Source organism: Lactuca sativa, chromosome 5 (genome assembly GCF_002870075.4).
Source record: "Lactuca sativa cultivar Salinas chromosome 5, Lsat_Salinas_v11, whole genome shotgun sequence".
NCBI classification, from domain to species: Eukaryota; Viridiplantae; Streptophyta; class Magnoliopsida; order Asterales; family Asteraceae; genus Lactuca; species Lactuca sativa.
The window spans coordinates 304484259-304490900 of NC_056627.2; the positions used below are offsets into that span (position 1 = coordinate 304484259).

At 27.3% G+C, this 6642-nt stretch overlaps 2 long non-coding RNA genes across 4 annotated transcripts; both read left to right on the plus strand.

The window, feature by feature from the left end:
- The first annotated feature begins 3038 nt into the window (after positions 1-3038).
- On the plus strand, positions 3039-3701 carry LOC128126309 (uncharacterized). Its single transcript, XR_008224115.1, has 3 exons — positions 3039-3430; positions 3508-3583; positions 3687-3701. It is a non-coding gene; the product is annotated as an uncharacterized LOC128126309 (long non-coding RNA).
- A 19-nt stretch (positions 3702-3720) lies between these two features.
- On the plus strand, positions 3721-5437 carry LOC111888064 (uncharacterized). 3 transcript variants are annotated; one of them, XR_006183222.2, is made up of 3 exons: positions 3721-4985; positions 5058-5175; positions 5419-5437. It is a non-coding gene; the product is annotated as an uncharacterized LOC111888064 (long non-coding RNA). The 3 variants fall into 3 exon arrangements; XR_002849031.3 differs by lacking the exon at positions 5419-5437 and having other exon boundaries at positions 3722-4625; positions 4897-4985; positions 5058-5412; XR_006183224.2 differs by lacking the exon at positions 5419-5437 and having other exon boundaries at positions 3729-4349; positions 4567-4985; positions 5058-5412.
- The last annotated feature ends 1205 nt before the right edge of the window (positions 5438-6642 follow it).

Here is a 6642-nt window from a genome sequence, read left to right on the forward strand (position 1 = left end):
ATAAATATGTAAGAATGTATTAGTTTTATTAAGTAGTTTGCATTAAACTCTAGATTAGTGAAATAATTGGTTTATTAAATTGTGAATATAATATTTAAACTATAAATTCATAATTTATATACAGATCTGATTTGAAGGGAATGATACTTGCGATAGTGACATATGTGTTTGGTGGTGGTGTGTGGTAGCTTGTGGTGGTGGAGTTTAGGTTTGACTTTTCTAAACATGTGAATTAATGTATAGTTGATTGTATTAAGTTGTGAATTTTATGTATTAAACTGATAATGGACTGCATTAAGTTGTGTATTTTTATAAATTTTGTGCTAAAATATGAATAAATATATGCATGAAAATAATAGATTGTGAATTAGTGCATGAAATGTGAATATTGTATTTTGAATTGTATATATGTCTTATAAACTATATATTCTTGAAAAAGATCTTCAATTTAGAAGAGGGAAAATTGAATTTGTCAATGCGTAATTCCATTTTTTATTAAATTTTATATCTACATAAATAAAAAATGTACGTGTTTAAAAGTATTATCAGAGAAATGAGAGCTATAAAGTTTGTTCTAATGAGCTGTGAATATGACTAGAAAAATACCACTAAATTTTTTGTTAGTCTGACGATAGTTCAGTGGTGTTCCGACGACAAGTTGCACCTTGTTGTAAACTATATAAGGGGAGACTTTGTTTAATATAATAATAATAATTGATTTGTCAAAAATACCATTAATGAAAAAAATTAAAAATAGTTCGTAAAGTTCATTACATTTTTTGGTTTTCACTTGACCACTCAGTGCATGTGTATAAGTTGGTCATAACAATAGATAATATATCAATAAAAAATTTCATCAAAAATTCAAATATATATCATAATTATATTTTTGAAGTTGATTCTATATAGTCGGTCCAATATATAAATAATATAATAAATAAATTTACATAAATTCTCTCACAATTTAAATTTAAAAAATAACACTTATCACCTATTAACAAGAACACAAAGATTAAGTTTAAGAAATTTATTGTTGTGTGTTTCTTTTACCTAAGCTTAGATATAAAACCTTGTAAACGAGATAATTCTAAACAAAACAAATCAAATTTCATTTTCTCTTAATTTTGTTTTAATAGAATACCATTGAATTGAGTTAAATTATGGAATGAAAAATATCAATTATATATATTTTTTTGTTGCAAAGAATTCTTGAAATTTAAAAGCAAAGTAAAAGACCTATATTTTTTAATTAATATAACTCAAACGTTTTGTCCTTCAATCGAAAAACTATATCCAATGATTTTATAAAAAGCTTTATTGAGTTATTCAATGTTCTTCTTTTATCTTTTAATTTATTAGTTTCATTTAAAATTTAGTAGGGTTGATTAACTCACCTGATTAACGAATAATATTAAATGAGATATCATGATTAGTTTGGAAATATATGGATCAAAACTACATACTTTGGAGCGTTCTATATATAACCTTAGGTACATAACAGTTACATAATCCCTAAGCCTATATATATATATATATATATATATATATATATATATATATATATATATATATATATATATATATATATATATATATATATATATGATGAGGTTCAATAGAGAACCATTATTAAAAAGGAACCAAAGAATCAATTGTGAGCGTTGAAATATAAAGCGATCAACGGGCATGAAAATGAATGTACACTTATACATTGGATGCACATATACCGGATTATACCATAAAACTCATATCTTTACCAAAACACTCACCTATTTTTTTCGTTAATTTTTTTTTAAGTCACGTCTTCTATCAAAAAAAAAAACGAATATACTGTTGTTCACGATTTTTCATCATCTTTCCATAAAGATCCATGTTGATATTTAAAAAAACAAACTTTTATTCGAAAAAAACTCAATCGTTTTGTTGTTTATTTCAATATTTAAGTTTATTTTTATCCAAAAAAACTAATTATATATCGAAAATTTCATTTTTTGTCCTTATTAATTAACATCAACACTGATTTGAAAAAAAAAAAAAAAAAAAAAAACTCGATTATTTCAGATTCACAGTGTGAATCTAAACTGTAAATATTTCAATTTTAACGTTCACAATGTGAATCTGAGTAGATTCACAATGTGAATCTATACTGGAATTCTGTTTTTTTTTTATTTTTTTATTTTTTTTTTACATTAATATGAATCTATGTACAAAGAGTATCAAAAAGTATGAATTTTGATATATTTATTAAATTTTTTTTGATAAAAATAGGCCTTAACTTTTCAAAAAACAAAGAAATGAAGTGAGTTTTTTTAAAAAAACAAAATTCATTTATTGTATAACAATATAGATCTCTAACGTAAAAAACGAAAAATCATGAACAATGGTAAATTTGGTTTTTTATTTTTCGATAAAAAACATGGCCTAAAAAATTAAACAAAAAAAAATAGTTTTGTTTTATTCCGGTGCATGTGTGTCCATTGTAAAAGTTTATAACTCTTTCTTTTGCCGTTGATTGATTTAAATTCTGACATTTTAGATTGGTTGCCTACTTCATTGATTAATAATAATTATCTATTGAACTTTATATATATATATATATATATATATATATATATATATATATATATATATATATATATATATATATATATATATATAATACTTCAATCAAATTAACCTGGATATAGTAATTCAATATTTTTAAAAGAAATAGAACTAAATTTAAATTGAAAGTTTCATAAAATTAATATAAAAAACTAAAAAAAGTTAGAACCTATAACAAAAATCTAAAATAAAAATATTTTTTATTTGATAAATGTCTAATAAAACAACATAAACTCATTTTTCCCAACAAATATATTAATATATATATATTAAGATTGTGAAAAAAAAGAACAGTAAACTGCAGGAGATTTGGCAACAATGGTCCCTGTATTATTGTATAAATGTTAAAAAGTTTGGTCCCTCTATTGTTGTTACGTATTATGTCGCTGGTCTATTTGATTTGCAAGGGGTTTTTTGTAAATTTTTTCCACCGCACCAAACCTTTTAACTTTTTTTTTTCTGATTAATTTCCTTTTATTTTTATAGATCGGTCCCTGCTACGTGTCACCCTTCCCCAACAGATGAAATCTTCCGCCGCTTCACATCTGCTTGCCACGAATCTCTTTCCACCGTCTGTGCAATTTAGTTGGCCCCTTTTCTACTTCTATTTTGTTCTGGATCCCTTCACCGCCATTCTTCCGATCTAACCCATCTCGCTGCTCACTCTATACACTGCACCTTCTCTCCACCGTTTCTCGACCTTGCTGTTCCGGTGAAGCAACTACTGATGACGATCGATTCACTGTCTTCACAAAATCGACTAGAAAATCGATCCCAAAGTTCCTCTTCACAAAACCGACCAGAAAATCGATCCCAAAGTTCCTCAGTACGTGTTTCACTGTGTTTCATCCATCATTCCGTCATCTTTTTCCTCCTCTCAATTTTATTTGTTGCCACTTTCAGATCAAGCGAGCGTCGGAAGAAGACCGACTCAAAGATTTCCCTCACTGACCCCTTTGCTTCAATCACCGAATTCCAGGTCTGTGTCGCTTAATCGGATTAACTTATGCTCGCTGATTGAACCCTGAGATTTTAAAGGTTTCAAAGATTTTTCCCTATTTTTTTATTTGTTTCATTCGCAGGTTCCAAAGATTTTGAAGGGGCTTAAATGCCGGCTTCCATCGGTAAGTGCTTCTTCCCTATCTTCTATTCCATACTTCTCTATCCATTTACCAAATGTCGATCATCAATTTGGACTTTCATTATCTGCGCTGTAATTTGTTTTTTGTTTTTTAATGATTTAGTTTCGGAAGGAGCCTTTTTTTTTGGAATTCTGACTTATTGAGTTATGGCTAGGTTTACTGGGTGGGTTTCATTTGTTGTTATTTAGGTGACGATTTCTATAAAAGTTTGTTATGGAGGTTTACATATTGTTATAATTATCAATTTTTGGTTGTACATTTTGAAACTTAAATTCCAGGACTTATGCAGAGGGCATAAGGTATGTAGTGAAAATGTTATATATTTGCATTTTTGCTTGAATTTTTGTTGTCGGGTACAGAATTGTTTAGAGATTTTTTATCCAGGAATGAAGACCTTCCTGGAGATTTAAACTCTGTATGAAGGTTTTATGAATACTTATTTTTGTACTTTTTTCAGGGTTAGAGGACATTTTAAGGTGTATAGGTGGACTGGTCGTTGATGAGGAGTGACAGGGTGACCCTATCAATCCTTTCTTTGAGTTTCTTCTACCCCTCCATACGCTCCTCCCAACTGGTTTTCTCCGACGTTTCCCCACCTGCCAGGTTTTATTCTTAAAATGTTTCATGTTTGATTTTGCTTCTTCTTTGCACAACCAACTTCAAGATTACAGAAGGTTTATATAATACGCTACAAATGTTTTTGTAGGTAATTTTTAATCTTCTGTTTTTAATTTAACCTAATTACAAGATGTGTGGAATTCTAATATACTGCCTCTATTTGAACTTTGAAATCAACAAAAGGTGTTATTTTTTTGTGTAGAACTTTCATGTACATGTCTTCGTTATGAAGTAATTGGGGTGTGTCGACATCAATTACAGGTATCATTCTTTTGTATGTTTTTATTTTCACATAATCTTCATCTCAATTGCACACCAAACAAGGTTTACGAAGAAACATGGCCCTAAAACCTTATATTTCTCAATCCAATTCATCTTTGTGAAAATTCGAACAACATTTTAATTAACAGTTGGAAAGTAATTAGATATTATGTAGTCAATTTTCCTAATGTTGTCCAAGATTATGTTGGTCTTTTTCTGGGCACCATTTACTCTGTTCCACCATATTGAATGAAAAGATTTCCTGTTGCAGCATTTCTCATCATTGTTACAGTATTTGACATTGATTGCGTTACTAATTACCATTACTAAACATCTACCTGATGTAGAGGATCACCAAAAGTAAGTTTTTAGAATATGGAATTTTAATATTTTTCCATTTTTTTTTAAATTGATTATGATACCGTTTTCCAGGTTTCAAATTTCTACTTTTGCAACATAACTTAGAGTAAGAAACACTGGTTTATTAGAATCCGAGCTTATTATGGTGAATTACATTGGTTCAATAGTTGCAGCATTCTATTTGACTCAGGTGAACTTTTTATATAAAAGGATCTAAAATAACTTAAAAGGGCAAAAGTTTTTTTTACATGGTCTAAGGACCAACAAAGCCAGATAAATTTGGTAAACAACAGGAAGTTAAACAAAGTAACAGGGATTTCATATTTATTTTTCCTATAGTAGAATTTAAAATTTTGTTTTACCATTTTATGTTATAAGTACGCTGCTTTTATTAATTTTAATTTTAACATGTTGAATTTGATTTTTTTTGCAGGCTTTGTAAAAACAAGGGTATACAGAGAAAGCAGATCAAGTAAGGCTCCTCATGCCTTGCCCCTTTTCCGTTATGTTATTCTTTTTAGTTATCGGTTCAATTTTTTTTATGAGCAAGGGTGAAATTTGTTTACACCAATGTTTCACTTGAGATTTTTCTATTTTCCTTTTCTTCAAAACCTCAAAGGCATGTTGAAATTAGTTAGTGATTTGTAATTTTCCAAGAGAATTAAAATATTTATCACTTACAGATTCAATACATAAATATAGTTAGATGAATTTTTAGGAATTTTCTTGAATTGTCACAGAAAGGGAATCTCATTCCTTGAGATTGAAATGAAAATTTTGCAAGATGTTTCAGATCTTAGCAATTGGTGAGTAGAATTCCCACATTGTCCTTATCATGAATTTGATCATATTAGATGTCGTGTGGTGATGTGAGAAGTAAACAATGAAAATAACACCGGGAACCAAAAAAATACATTCCGACCCATGCAAAGCATGGGTCTCTTCACTAGTTATATATGATATGTATATTTATAGATAAACAATAAACTGTTGATTAGCATATTTACACATTAAAAAATAAACCTTTGAATCATTGACAGTCGTTTATTTTAATGATTATTATTCTTAAAAAAAACAGGAAAAACATTTTTCAATGAAAAATTAATGATATCAAACTATTATATATCATTAATCGGATACTAAATTATACTCTTTCAATTCCAAAATTATTGTGAGAGATAAGATTCACACAGATTAAAAAAACAATAATTACAACCTATTTTATCTATAAAATGACTACTTTATCCTTTCTTGTATTTAATGCACTCATTAAATACTTAAATTTGTTAATAATAATGAGGAATATTTTAGTAAAAATATATTTATTTATAAAAGTGGACTATTATTTTAGGACAACGCAAAAAAAAGATTAACAATAATTTGGGGACAAAGGAGTGTGTGTGTGTGTGTGTGTGTGTCTATATATATATATATATATATATATATATATATATATATATATATATATATATATATATATATATATATATATATATATATATATATATATATATATATATATAGGTTTAGCTTCTATGGAAAACAAAAAACCCTAAAAATCATAAAAATGCATAAAAAAAAATACTTAGAGATCACAAAACTTTTTTTTGAATTTTTTTTATAAAAAATCGCAGCTTTTTATAAAAATTCACTGAAA